The following is a 15,751-nucleotide window of genomic DNA, read 5'->3' as shown; positions in this document are numbered from 1 at the left end:
GTAGCAACACAGTGAGTCTGACTGGTAGCAGTGACAGGGAGGACAGGTAGCAACACAGTGAGTCTGACTGGTAGCAGCGACAGGGGGGACAGGGTGAAACACTGAGTCTGACTGGTAGCAGTGACAGGGGGGACAGGTAGCAACACAGTGAGTCTGACTGGTAGCAGTGACAGGGAGGACAGTTAGCAACACAGTGAGTCAGAATGGTAGCAGTGACAGGGAGGACAGGTATCAACACAGTGAGTCTGACTGGTAGCAGTGACAGGGGGGACAGGTAGCAACACAGTGAGTCTGACTGGTAGCAGTGACAGGGGGGACAGGTAGCAACACAGTGAGTCTGACTGGTAGCAGTGACAGGGGGGACAGGTAGCAACACAGTGAGTCTGACTGGTAGCAGTGACAGGGAGGACAGGTAGCAACACAGTGAGTCTGACTGGTAGCAGTGACAGGGAGGACAGGGTGCAACACAGTGAGTCTGACTGGTAGCAGTGACAGGGAGGACAGGTAGCAACACAGTGAGTCAGACTGGTAGCAGTGACAGGGGGGACAGGTAGCATGAGGACACCATAGTCACAATGCATTTTACACTTCATCTAAAGCAAGAATGCTTCATAAAAAATGTAACTAGGTCTACAACCTCTTCGCGGCTGAGTTGGTGAGATTTGTCCCATCAACCCCCAATCAGGTATACCAGGCCTACTTCAACAAGTGATTCATCTTAGAATAAAACATAGAACTGATAGTGGCTACGTGAATTAGTTTGAACTAGAGTCAATCCCTCTTTTAGTAGGACCTTGATAATAATGGTCCTCTGTAGCTCAGTTGGTAGAGAATGGCTCGTCACCCTGGGATAGTGGGTTTGATTCCCGGTACCAGCCATACCCATATACCCATACTGTATATCACTTTGGATAAAAGCGTCTGCTCAATGGCATATATTACTACTATGATTATAATTAATCAAATAAACAGAAAATGAATACGGTTGGCACCAAAAGTGCTTGAGTTTAGACGGCAACACTCAAACCAGAACTTCAAGCCCATAGAGATATGATTAAATCTTTGATTTATCTAGATGTTTAAACCCTCTTGTGCCGTAATAAATACTATACAGTTGTTCCAACAGCAATTGGGACACAATGGCTGCCAACAAGTGACAATTGAGTGGGCTCTCACTAAAAGGCTTTTGTAGTATGAGCCATGGCACTGCTGTGCAATTAACAGGCTTGATTACATCATGCAGAGCTCCATGTGGTGGGCTCCCGCCGAGGCTACATTTTGTGGGTATCAGCCTGTGTGTGTGTCAAACAATATCAAAAGTGTATTGGTCAAGTACACAGATGTGCAGATGCTATCGCAGGTGCAGTGAAATGCTTGTGTGTGCAACAGTATGTAAACATGATGAAAATAACCAGTGTTCAATGACTATGTACATACAGTAGGGCAGTAGTCTGAGCACAGATCCATGTGGGGCCCCCATGTTGAGCATCAGCATGGTGGAGGTGTTGTTGGCTTCCTTCGCCAATTGTAAGCAAGGCTAGAAATGTTTCTGTTTTAGGCAAACATATCTGTTTGGGCCTCTTGCGGTCAATTTGCAATCTACAAAATGATTTTTAATTATGCGCCCCCCCCCCGACCATCTGCTCCAGTAAAACATTGGCCAGCGGTGAAATCTAACTGATGGTCCCTGGTCAAGGGTGGAGTGATATGGTCCTGAACAAGTCCCTCAAAGCACTTCATGATGACAGGAGTGAGTGCTACGGAGCGATAGTCATTTAGTTCAGTTGCCTTCGCTTTGTAGGGTACAGGAACAACGGTGGCCCTCTTGAAGCAAGTGGGGACAACAGACTGGGATAGGGAGAGATTGACTATGTCCGTAAACACACCAGCCAGCTGGCCTGCGCATGTTCTGAGGACGTGGCTAGGGATGCCGTCTGGTTAACACGACTATATGACTTAATCACGTCGGCCACCGAGGCTGAGGGCAAACAGTCCTTGTGAGCGTCGGGGCGCCACGTCGGGGTCTCAATGTTGTTTTTCCTCGAAGCGCGTGAAGAAGGTGTTTAGCTCGTCCGGGAGAGTGTGTGTGTGTGTAGTCTTAAGCGCTTAGCGTTTTAACATATACAGAAGTAACATGTGGAGAACCTTGTCTAACGTAAATGAAGCAGAATGGAGAATGACTCCCAGGCTTATGAAGATTCTAAAAACAAAACATAAACAAATGGGTACGCATGCACACAACACAACACTGTTACTACTAATAGTGCTCAACGAAACCACTGCAACCTCAACAGGTGAAAACACCAGCAGAAAGGGCATTGATCAGCTCCAACCAACCAGCCTCCAGCAACACAAATTAGACAGATAAAGGTTAGTTCCCCCACCGTCACAACCAGCCTGATGTGTCATTAAACACCTCCAAAAGGTCTCCTAAATCCACCTCAGACCTCAGCGTCATCGGTTTTTGTGCTCTCCTCTATATAATGAACCAGACTGTGTAGAACAAACACAGGATCAGGACCCCAAGAAGTAGCCTGATCCGCTCTGTGTCGCTGCCTGGTGGGACAGTCATTAGTAATTCCTTTATAAAATATGTGTATATGTGTGTCTCTGACGCAGCCAGGTAGGTGGAAGAGAGGAGCATTAAGTGTTCTTATATGAATTGTTCGTGTGTGAACAAAGTGTATTTCTCCTCTGTGATCTATACTATTAGCAACGGTCATATTAAAAATGCAACAGTTGGACAATGGATGAAGATACTCTAAACGTTTAGAATTGTTCGAACGCATCAGACATTGAATTCATTATAACACATAACAGTTTAGGGATTTTGGTGAGAATTCAGCTACTAAATGTATTGTCAGATTCCACCTTTCCCCCCCTAGAATGCACTCATACACTACATGCTCGTAGAACATCTCATTCCAAAATCACAGGCATTAATATGGAGTTGGTCCCCCCTTTGCTGCTAAAACATTCTCCATTCTTCTGGGAAGGCTTTCCACTAGAGGTTGGAACATTGCTGCAGGGACTTGCTTCCATTCAGCCACAAGAGCATTAGAGGAGGTCGGGCACTGATGTTTTACGCAATTAGGCCTGGCTCGCAGCCGGCGTTCCAATTCATCCTATAGATGTTTGATGGATTTGAGGTCAGGGCTCTGTGCAGGCCAGTCAAGATATTCCACATCAATCTTGACAAACCATTTCTGTATGGACCTTGCTTTGTGCACTGGAGCATTGTCATGCTGAAACAGGACAAGGTCTTCTACAAACTGTTGCCACACTTTTGGGAGCACAGAATCATCTAGAATGTCATTGTATACTGTAGTATTATGATATCCCTTCACTGGAACTAAGGGGCCTAGCTGAACCATGAAAAACAGCCACAGACCATTATTCATCATCCACCAAACTTTACAGTTGGCACTATGCATTCAGGCAGGTAGCGTTCTCCTGGCATCCACCAAACCCAGATTCATCTGTCGGATTGCCAGATGGTGAAGCGTGGTTCATCCCTCCAGAGAACTAATTTCCACTGCTCCAGAGTCCAATTTTGGCAAGCTTAACACCACTCCATCTGACACTTGGCATTGCGCATGGTGATCTTAGGCTTGTGTGCATGCGGCAGCTCAGCCATGGAAACCCATTTCATGAAGCTCCCGACGAACACTTATTGTGCTGACGTTGCTTCCAGAGGCAGTTTAGAAATCGGTAGTGAGTGTTGCAACTGAGGACAGACGATTTTTACATGCTTCGCGCTTCAGCACTTCCCGGTCATGTTCTGTGAGCTTGTGTGGCCTACCACTTTGTGGCTAAGAGGTTGTTGCTCCTAGACATTTTCACTTCACAATAATAGCCCTTACAGTTTACTGGGGCAGCGCCAGCAGGACAGAAATTTGACCAACTGACTTGTTGGAAAGGTGCCACGTGAAAGTCACTGAGCTCTTCAGTTCGGGCCATTCTACTGCCAATGTTTGTCTATGGAGATTGCATGGCGGTGTGCTCTACTTTAGACACCTGTCAGCAATGGGTGTAGCTGAAATAGCCAAACCCACTAATTTAAAGGGGTGACCACATACGTTTATAGTGTATAAACTGTTTCTTATTGTATCAGGTATTTAAAGAAAAAGATATGTGCCTCATTTGTAAAAAATTCAAATGGCTGTATTTGCATATGAACACATTAACATAAAGGAGTGGAACAAGGTTGAAACCACCAAACACTCTCTGTCTACCCTACCTGGGCCGTCTAGACTGCCTCGTCATTTACTGCTGTTGTTCTGTTGCATAATTCAACTATTATGTCAATAGCAGGATACCCTAGGAATACAAATCAACAGGCTTGGCTCTCGATTACACCCATCTAAACATACGTTACATTGTTTGCGAGATCAGACACAATATTCGTTATAATCTGAGTGTTCGTTTTCACAAGTTGCTTTCATTTCCGTGCATTCAATTTTCTAAACATTTCAACTGTATTAAATGACTCCTCAAAAAAAAAATGAATACCTATCAAATGAAATGACCTGTGTTGTGTTGAGATGGTGTGTTAAACCCGAGACGAAGCTTTAGTGTTCTTAGAGTCAACGATAAGACCATGTATTCCATTTCAGCCATTACCGGGGTGTGTTTGACAGGTCATTACAAACGTTTCCGCAGTCGTAACGCTAACAGGACAAAAGGATAGGCACAAGCACGAGTATGAAAGAGCCGCGATGAGTAAAGTGATAGCAATCAATCCAGCAGGATTTAAGTGACAGTAGATTTTGCACCCCTCAAACCCAGGAAATAGATGGCTGAAAAGACAGTTCCTTCTGGTGGGCAGTGAACAGTGTTGCTAATACTATGACCCCAAATGAACCCGACAGAGATAGAGATGTTATTTCTCAAATCAGGGTCTGCACCCTTGTTCAGGTGAATTGTGTGAATATGATCATTCCTTGCTGCATGACAATGTGGGCTGTTATACAGGCACGAGGGGCACTCTCTCCTTTCACTGATTCCGTTGACAGAACCAAAGAAATGGTAACTGTACATGTGTAAATCACAACACAATGTAGGAATAGAGACACATTGTCAAGAGAAAATGTGCAAATGACTCTGTGTGTGGGAGGAGAACATGTGTAGCCTTCGCCTACAGTTTGTCTCAATCCATTCAAATAATGACTCTAGCCTTGCCTTGCATTTCCTTTCCGTTAGCAACGTCAACCGATTGAGTGTATTTGGACAGATATTTCTAATGCGGCTGCTCAGTCGCAAGCACCTCCACCACAATCAGCAGCTGAAACGCTCACCGCTGGGCCATGATGGAATACCTTTCACATCAGCATATCAACTAATAGAATAGAATCTCATAAATGCAATTATATCATCTAGTAGAATCGACAGTGCCTTCCGGGAGTATTCACACCCCTTGACTTTTGACAAATTTTGCTGAATTTAAAATGGATTAGATTTACATTTTTTGTCACAGGATTACACACTAAAGTAACGCCGCAAAGAATGTGGCAAAGCAATTAACTACCTAAAACACAATGCCAAATCTACACTACATTTGCTCACCAAGAAGACAGTGTTGCTGAGTGGCTGAGTTACAGTTTTGAATTAAATCTACTTGATTATCTATGGCAAGACTTGAAAATAGCTGTCCAGCAATTTTCTACAACCAACTTGACAGAGCTTGAAGAATTAAAAAAAGAATCATGTGCAAATGTTGTACAATCCTGGTGTGTAAAGCTCTTAACAGACTTACCCAGGAAGACTCACAGCTGTAATCACTGACAAAGGGGGTTCTAACGTGTTGAAAACTTATGTCAAGATATTTTAGTGTTGAATTATTTTTCACAAATGTTAGAATTTTTCATCCACTTTGACAGTAGATCGTTGACAACAAAAAAATGGACAATCCATTTGAATCCCACCTTGTAACACAACAAAATTTGGAAAAAGTCAAGGGGTGTGAATACTTCCTGAAGGGAGCGTAAAGGCCTCTTCGGGACATTTCAGGAAGCCTACACATGCTTTAGAAATCATTCAATACCAAATGGCAAGAGGGACTGCTCAACCAAACACCTCCAGGACATAAAACCATCCAATCCGCCCGGACCAAAGTTAAGGAATCTCATCTAAATCAGATGAAATCTGGTCCTGCTGCATGCATGATGTATGGCCAAACTCTCAAAGGAAGCCTGTTCCAGGATCTGTGCCAAACTAAACCCCTCTGGGAAATAAACCACAGAGCTTCTTAATGACTCGAAGTAATAAGAAAATTAGATGATGCTCCTTTCCTCCACTTACGCTACTCCAATTTTTGTCTGTGTCTGACATGGCACACTATTCCCTATATCGTGCACTACTGGTCAAACGTTGTGCACTATAAAGGGAACAGGGTGCCATTTGGGACACAGACTTGTTAATTCTGTAATTTCATCATATCCAGAGAGTTTCTGCTTCCAGAGAGAGCAGTGAACACACAATCAATCATCCGTTTAAAAGCCTCTTGGCTTTTCACCCAAGCTGACAAAGAAAGTGTAAAACATTCTTTCTAACGTTGATGTGCAGCTAGCAGTTCTGGACAACAGTGATTTGGTTTGTCATAATCCTTCATGCTTTTAGCCTCCAAGGCGTGACGATGCCGCAGAATGTTGCGTTATAACAAATTGCCTTTTAAGAAACTGTTAATACATTGAAAATATATCTGGTTGGATCCCTTTCAAACCAATACATCAACACTACTTGTTAGTATAAGACTGCAGCCAACTTTATGGTGAGTAGGGTACTGAATATTCTTTCCCATTTGGTTCGAGAGAAGTGACTCTTTCAATGTGATTCACAAACACAAGGAAACACCTTGATAAGTTCAAGATAAGTTCACAGCCAGGACTTCAACTGAAAGCTGAACATGTGAGGACTGCACTGTATGTTGAAATCAAACTCAAAAAATAGCAGAGGACTCTCTCCACATAAGACAGATTGCTTCCCACAGCCCTGTCTAAACACAGGAGGCAGTACAATCATGCAGTCAGTGGTACAACCATGTAATCGCTGCAGTTGAAATAAGAACAGGATTGTGTGTGTAGGCTGGTAAGGTACTACATCAGCACAGTACTGGCAAGCCACTCCACATTCCCACTTCTACCACAGCCATTTTGCTAATCACATCAGTTTCCTAGGCAACTTCAAAAGGAAAGGTGTGTGTGTGTCGAATTGCAGCCCTCTACAAGCCCACTGGTAAACCACAGCTCTGACAGAGCGGGTGGGTAATTTCAATTCAAACCCTGGACCACAGGTAGACTACAGTTTTACCACTCAAAAGTAAATCTTGTAGTTAAGGCGGATCCTCAGCGACATCAGTAAACTACGTGACAACTGTTGATGTACAATGTTTTGTCAGAACATATTGCAGATGTCAGCTGGATACATGTGAGAGAAGGACAGAGAAAGAGAGAGGTACAGAGAGAGAGGTACAGAGAGAGAGGTACAGAGAGAGAGGTACAGAGAGAGAGGTACAGAGAGAGAGGTACAGAGAGAGAGGTACAGAGAGAGAGAGAGATACACACAGAAAGAGAGAGAGATACACACAGAGAGAGAGAGAAACACCTGCCTGGAGGTGACAGCATTCCCTCCCACATATGCCCAACTATGACAACATAACCAATAAAAGCGGGTCACAACCCCTGCAGCTCTGTCGCACACTGGGTATGTATATAGTCAATAGTAGGCTTCAACGGTGCTCCTATGGTAGATACACCTATAGCTCATCTCTCGGCATTAGTACTGAAGACTACTTTATCACTGACCTCAACCCAGAGTCTCTCAGAGCGTTCACAGTCAGCCCACTGACAACCCTATCAGACCATAGCAAAATCACAGTCTGCTTGAACAGAGCAATACTCAATCATGAGGCATCAAAGCCAAAGAAACTGAGTAATATTAATACATGCTATAGATGGAAGGAATGTAGTTTGGAAACCTACCAGAAAACAATTAGGCAACAACAAATTCAATCCCTTTTAGACAACTTCCTGAACAAAACATTCCACTGTAACAGTGAAGGTGTAAAACTTGGCATTAGAAAACCTAAACAGTATACTTGACCTCAGAATCCTTATCAAATCAAATGACAAAAACAATGACAAATGGTTTGATGAAGAACGTAAAAATCTAAGAAAGAAATTGAGAAACCTGTCCAACAAAAACACAGAGACACGGAAAACCTGTGTCTACGCCTTCACTATGGTGAATCACTAAAACAATACAGAAATGACATGGAAACAGAACAGCACGTCAGAAATCAGCTCAATGTAAATGAAGAATCCAGAGACTCTAACCACTTATGGGAAAATTGGAAAACACTAAACAAACAACAACAAATAATTATCTATCCAAAACTGAGATGTACAGTGCCTTGCGAAAGTATTCGGCCCCCTTGAACTTTGCGACCTTTTGCCACATTTCAGGCTTCAAACATAAAGATATAAAACTGTATTTTTTGTGAAGAATCAACAACAAGTGGGACACAATCATGAAGTGGAACGACATTTATTGGATATTTCAAACTTTTTTAACAAATCAAAAACTGAAAAAATGGGCGTGCAAAATTATTCAGCCCCTTTACTTTCAGTGCAGCAAACTCTCTCCAGAAGTTCAGTGAGGATCTCTGAATGATCCAATGTTGACCTAAATGACTAATGATGATAAATACAATCCACCTGTGTGTAATCAAGTCTCCGTATAAATGCACCTGCACTGTGATAGTCTCAGAGGTCCGTTAAAAGCGCAGAGAGCATCATGAAGAACAAGGAACACACCAGGCAGGTCCGAGATACTGTTGTGAAGAAGTTTAAAGCCGGATTTGGATACAAAATGATTTCCCAAGCTTTAAACATCCCAAGGAGCACTGTGCAAGCGATAATATTGAAATGGAAGGAGTATCAGACCACTGCAAATCTACCAAGACCTGGCCGTCCCTCTAAACTTTCAGCTCATACAAGGAGAAGACTGATCAAAGATGCAGCCAAGAGGCCCATGATCACTCTGGATGGACTGCAGAGATCTACAGCTGAGGTGGGAGACTCTGTCCATAGGACAACAATCAGTCGTATATTGCACAAATCTGGCCTTTATGGAAGAGTGGCAAGAAGAAAGCCATTTCTTAAAGATATCCATAAAACGTGTCGTTTAAAGTTTGCCACAAGCCACCTGGGAGACACACCAAACATGTGGAAGAAGGTGCTCTGGTCAGATGAAACCAAAATTGAACTTTTTAGCAACAATGCAAAACGTTATGTTTGGCGTAAAAGCAACACAGCTCATCACGCTGAACACACCATCCCCACTGTCAAACATGGTGGTGGCAGCATCATGGTTTGGGCCTGCTTTTCTTCAGCAGGGACAGGGAAGATGGTTAAAATTTATGGGAAGATGGATGGAGCCAAATACAGAACCATTCTGGAAGAAAACCTGATGGAGTCTGCAAAAGACCTGAGACTGGGACGGAGATTTGTCTTCCAACAAGACAATGATCCAAAACATAAAGCAAAATCTACAATGGAATGGTTCAAAAATAAACATATCCAGGTGTTAGAATGGCCAAGTCAAAGTCCAGACCTGAATCCAATCGAGAATCTGTGGAAAGAACTGAAAACTGCTGTTCACAAATGCTCTCCATCCAACATCACTGAGCTCGAGCTGTTTTGCAAGGAGGAATGGGAAAAAAATCAGTCTCTCGATGTGCAAAACTGATAGAGACATACCCCAAGCGACTTACAGCTGTAATCGCAGCAAAAGGTGGCGCTACAAAGTATTAACTTAAGGGGGCTGAATAATTTTACCAAATTACCGTACAACAGACCCTGTATTCACCCTGCACACCCTAATTGACAACTAAACAATCCAAAACAAAGGCAAAGTCTTCTCATGCTTTGTTGATTTCAAAAAAGCCTTAGACTCAATTTGGCATGAGGGTCTGCTATACAACTTGATGGAAAGTGGTGTTGGGGGGAAAACATACAACACTATAAAATCCATGCAGACAAACAACAAGTGTTGGCAAAAACACACACATTTCTTCAGACAGGGCCTTGGGGTGAGAAAGGCATGCAGCTTAAGCCCCACACACTTCAACATACAGTTGAAGTCAGAAGTTTACATACACTTAGGTTGGAGTCATTAAATCTCGTGTTTTAACCTCTCCACACGTTTCTTGTTAACAAACTATCGTTTTGGCAAGTCGGTTAGGACATCTACTTTGTGCATGATACAAGTCATTTTTCCAACAATTGTTTACGGATAGATTATTTCACTGTATCACAATTCCAGTGGGTCAGAAGTTTACATACACTAAATTGACTGTGCCTTTCAACAGCTTGGAAAATTCCAGAACATGATGTCATGGCTTTAGAAACTTCTGATGTATTTGAGCTTGATGATGAGCTTGGAGGGTACTATGGTGTTGAATGCCGAGCTGTAGTCGATGAACAGCATTCTCACATAGGTATTCCTCTTGTCCAGATGGGTTAGGGCAGTGTGCAGTGTGGTTGAGATTGCATCGTCTGTGGACCTATTTGAGCGGTAAGCAAATTGGAGTGGGTCTAGGGAGTCAGGTAGGGTGGAGGTGATATGGTCCTTGACTAGTCTCTCAAAGCACTTCATGATGACGGAAGTGAGTGCTACGGGGCGGTAGTCGTTTAGCTCAGTTACCTTAGCTTTCTTGGGAACAGGAACGATGGTGGCCCTCTTGAAGCATGTGGGAACAGCAGACTGGTATAGGGATTGATTGAATATGTCCGTAAACACACCAGCCAGCTGGTCTGCGCATGCTCTGAGGGCGCGGCTGGGGATGCCGTCTGGGCCTGCAGCCTTGCGAGGGTTAACACGTTTAAATGTTTTACTCACCTCGGCTGCAGTGAAGGAGAGACCGCATTTTTCCGTTGCAGGCAGTGTCAGTGGCACTGTATTGTCCTCAAAGCGGGCAAAAAAGTTATTTAGTCTGCCTGGGAGCAAGACATCCTGGTCCGTGACTGGGCTGGATTTCTTCTGTAGTCCGTGATTGACTGTAGACCCTGCCACATGCCTCTTGTGTCTGAGCCGTTGAATTGGGATTCTACTTTGTCTCTGTACTGAAGCTTAGCTTGTTTGATAGCCTTACGGAGGGAATAGCTAAATTGTTTGTATTCAGTCATGTTGCCAGACACCTTGCCCTGATTGAAAGCAGTGGTTCGTGCTTTCAGTTTCACACGAATGCTGCCAATCCAAGGTTTCTGGTTAGGGAATGTTTTAATCGTTGCTATGGGAACGACATCTTCAACGCACGTTCTAATGAACTCGCACACCGAATCAGCGTATTCGTCAATGTTGTTATTTGACGCAAAACTAAACATGTCCCAGTCCACGTGATGGAAGCAGTCTTGGAGTGTGGAGGCTAATTGACGTCATTTGAGTCAATTGGAGGTGTACCTGGGGATGTATTTCAAGGCCAGTGCCTCTTTGCTTGACATCATGGGAAAATCAAAAGAAATCAGCCAAGACCTCAGAAAACAAAATTGTAGACCACCACAGGTCTGGTTCATCCTTGGGAGCAATTTCCAAATGCCTGAAGGTACCACGTTCATCTGTACAACCGATTGGACGCAGGTATAAACACCAAGGGACCACGCAGCCATCATACTGCTCAGGAAGGAGACACGTTCTGTCTCCTAGAGATGAACGTACTTTGGTGCGAAAAGCGCAAATCAATCCCAGAACAGCAGCAAAGGACCTTGAGAAGATGATGGAGGAAACAGGTACAAAAGTATCTATATCCACAGTAAAATGAGTCCTATATCGACAAAACCTGAAAGGCCGCTCAGCAAGGAAGAAACCACTGCTCCAAAACCGCCATAAAAAGCCAGACTACGGTTTGCAACTGCACATGGAGACAAAGATTGTACATTTTGGAGAACAAAGTCAAGGTATTGGAGTGGTGGCCATCACAAAGCCCTGACCTCAATCATATAGAACATTTGTGGGCAGAACTGAAAAATTGTGTGCAGTTACACCAGCTCTGTCAGGAGGAATGGGCCAAAATTCACCCAACTTATTGTGGGAAGCTTGTGGAAGGCTAACCGAAACATTTGACCCAAGTTAAACAATTTAAAGGCAATGCTACCAAATACTAATTGAGTATATGTAAACTTCTGACCCACTGGGCATGTGATGAAAGAAATAAAAAGCTGAAATAAATCATTCTTTCCACTATTATTCTGACATTTCACATTCATAAAATAAAGTGGTGATACTAACTGACCTAAAACAGGGAATTCTTAACTAGGATTAAATGTCAGGAATTGTGAAAATCTGAGTTTAAATGTACTTGGCTAAGGTGAATGTGAACTTCCGAATTACACTGTACAAATGAACGAATTGGCGAGGGCACTAGAAAAGTCTGCAGCACCCGGGCCTCACCCTACTAGAATCTGAAGTCAAATGTCTGCTGTTGTTATTAACTGACTTGCCAAGTTAAATAAAGTTAAAATAAAATGTCCACTGTTTGCTGATGGTCTGGTGCTTCTGTCCCCAACCAAGGAGGGCCTACAGTACCACCTAGATCTTCTGCACAGATTCTGCCAGACCTGGGCCCTGACACTAAATATCAGTAAGATCAAAATAATGGTGTTCCAAAAAAGGTCCAGTTGCCCTAGAGCACACAAAAAACTATACATACCTTGGCCTAAACATCAGCGCCACTGGTAACTTCCACAAAGCTGTGAACGAGCTGAGAGACAAGGCAAGAAGGGCATTCTATGCCATCAAAAGGAACATAAAATTTGACATACCAATTAGGATCTGGCAAAAGATACCTGCTAATTATCAAACTCCAGAAAAGAGCCATTAAATTCTACAACCACCTAATGTCACATCTGCTCCTGCCACGCCCTTTCGTGTTCTTCCAAAGTCTCTTTCACCTGCTGCAAATCCCCCAGTGCTCTCTCCCTCTATCTCTCTGCATGTGTGTGGGTGGAGACAGGTGTGCTGGATTCAGAGCAGATCCACACCAGCTGCAACCTATTCCATAGTCAAGACCTCTACATATACTCAGTGCTGCCACATCCAGAACGTAATGTCTGCCCAGTCAGTCCATGTTTCTAGCTGTTTGTTCCTGTTGTGCCCGTTTTCCCTTACCTGACGCCGTTTTCCTCTCCGCTACAGTTCTGCCAGCTCTGACTCTGGTCCCCGTCTCCAGTCCAGCTTCTTGTCAGTCCTGCTTCTCTGTCCTCTCCGCTACAGTTCTGCCCGCTATGACTCTGGTCCCCGTCTCCAGTCCAACTTCTTGTCAGTCCTGCTTCTCTGTCCTCTCCGCTACAGTTCTGCCCGCTCTGACTCTGGTCCCCGTCTCCAGTCCAACTTCTTGTCAGTCCTTCTTCTCTGTCCTCTCCGCTACAGTTCTGCCCGCTATGACTCTGGTCCCCGTCTCCAGTCCAACTTCTTGTCAGTCCTGCTTCTCTGTCCTCTCCGCTACAGTTCTGCCAGCTCTGACTCTGGTCCCTGTCTCCAGTCCAACTTCTTGTCAGTCCTGCTTCTATGTCCTCTCCGCTACAGTTCTGCCGGCTCTGACTCTGGTCCCCGTCTCCAGTCCAACTTCTTGTCAGTCCTGCTTCTCTGTCCTCTCCGCTACAGTTCTGCCCGCTCTGACTCTGGTCCCCGTCTCCAGTCCAACTTCTTGTCAGTCCTGCTTCTCTGTCCTCTCCGCTACAGTTCTGCCTGCTCTGACTCTGGTCCCCGTCTCCAGTCCAACTTCTCGTCAGTCCTGCTTCTCTGTCCTCTCCGCTACAGTTCTGCCCGCTCTGACTCTGGTCCCCGTCTCCAGTCCAACTTCTCGTCAGTCCTGCTTCTCTGTCCTCTCCGCTACAGTTCTGCCCGCTCTGACTCTGGTCCCCGTCTCCAGTCCAACTTCTCGTCAGTCCTGCTTCTCTGTCCTCTCCGCTACAGTTCTGCCCGCTCTGACTCTGGTCCCCGTCTCCAGTCCAACTTCTTGTCAGTCCTGCTTCTATGTCCTCTCCGCTACAGTTCTGCCCGCTCTGACTCTGGTCCCCGTCTCCAGTCCAACTTCTTGTCAGTCCTGCTTCTCTGTCCTCTCCGCTACAGTTCTGCCCGCTCTGACTCTAGTCCCCGTCTCCAGTCCAACTTCTTGTCAGTCCTGCTTCTCTGTCCTCTACGCTACAGTTCTGCCCGCTATGACTCTGGTCCCTGTCTCCAGTTCAACTTCTTGTCAGTCCTGTTTCTCTGTCCTGGAATCCCCACTCTACGCTCCCTTGTTTTCTCCTCCGGAACTGCTTACCCTGTTCCAACACCTCTCCCTCCAGCCTCAGCCTCCGAACCTGGTTTCCGGCAACCCGCCCAAGCTTCCCCTGTACTGCACTCAACCCCACCCCCCCCGTGTTTCAATGAATACCTTGGTTACCTCATCCCAGTCTCCTCGTCTCAGTCTGCTCTTGGGTTCACCTGTTCTGCTCCACGTGACACCTAAAAGGAAGCGATTCCCAAACTGTCCATAACAAAGCCATCACCTACAGAGAGGTTAACCTGGAGAAGAGTCCCCTAAGCAAGCTGGTCCAGGGGCTCTGTTCACGTAGTTTTCTGATGATTTGCTTGGGTCTAATTGTGTTGCTGTCCGGGGGCCCTGTGGGGTCTTTTTGTGTTTGTAAGATAATTACTTGACACATTGGAAAGAATTAACAAAAAAACAGAGCAAACTAGAATGCTATTTGGCCCTAAACAGAGAGTACACAGTGGCAGAATACCTGACCACTGTGACTAACCTAAACTTAAGGAAAGCTTTGACTATGTCCAGACTCAGTGAGCATAGCCTTGCTATTGAGAAAGGCCACCGTAGGCAGACCTGGCTCTCAAGAGAAGACAGGCTATGTGCTCACTGCCCACAAAATGAGGTGGAAACTGAGCTGCACTTCCTAACCTCCTGCCTAATGTATGACCACATTAGAGACACCTATTTCCCTCAGATTACACAGATCCACAAATAATGAGGTACAGAGAGAGAGGGAAAGAGAGAGAGAGGTACAGAGAGAGAGAGGGAGGGAAAGAGAGAGAGAGGTACGGAGAGAGAGAGAGGGAAAAGAGAGAGACACAGAGAGAGAGAGAGAGGTACAGGGAGAGAGAGAGGGAAAGAGAGAGAGGGACAGAGAGAGAGAGAGGGAAAGAGAGAGAGGTACAGAGAGAGAGAGAGAGGTACAGAGAAAGAGAGAGAGAGGGAAAGAGAGAGAGAGGGGTAGAGAGAGAGAGGTACAGAGAGAGAGAGAGAGAGAGAGGGGGAAAGAGAGAGAGGGGGGTACACAGTGGCAGAATACCTGACCACTGTGACTGACCCAAACTTAAGGAAAGCTTTGACTATGTACAGACTCAGTGAGCATAGCCTTGCTATTGAGAAAGGCCGCCGTAGGCAGACATGGCTCTCAAGAGAAGACAGGCTATGTGCTCACTGCCCACAAAATGAGGTGGACACTGAGCTGCACTTCCAGACCTCCTGCCCAATGTATGATCATATTAGGGAGACATATTTCCCTCAGATTACACAGATCCACAAAGAATTCGAAAACAAATCCAATTTTGATAAACTCCCATATCTACTGGATGAAATTCCACAGTGTGCCATCACAGCAGCAAGATTTGTGACCTGTTGCCACAAGAAAAGGGCAACCAGTGAAGAACAAACACCATTGTAAATACAACCCATATTTATGCTTATTTATTT

At 44.9% G+C, this 15,751-nt stretch overlaps 1 protein-coding gene across 2 annotated transcripts in view; it reads right to left on the bottom strand.

Moving 5' to 3' along the window:
• Nucleotides 1-15,751, bottom strand: part of LOC135549826 (trafficking protein particle complex subunit 9-like) — a 367,075-nt gene that overhangs the window by 239,086 nt on the left and 112,238 nt on the right. The window lies entirely within an intron of this gene.

Source organism: Oncorhynchus masou, chromosome 12 (genome assembly GCF_036934945.1).
Source record: "Oncorhynchus masou masou isolate Uvic2021 chromosome 12, UVic_Omas_1.1, whole genome shotgun sequence".
Classification (NCBI taxonomy): domain Eukaryota; kingdom Metazoa; phylum Chordata; class Actinopteri; order Salmoniformes; family Salmonidae; genus Oncorhynchus; species Oncorhynchus masou.
Note: the sequence above shows the minus strand (reverse complement) of the source record. Positions and strands in the feature narration are given on the sequence as shown.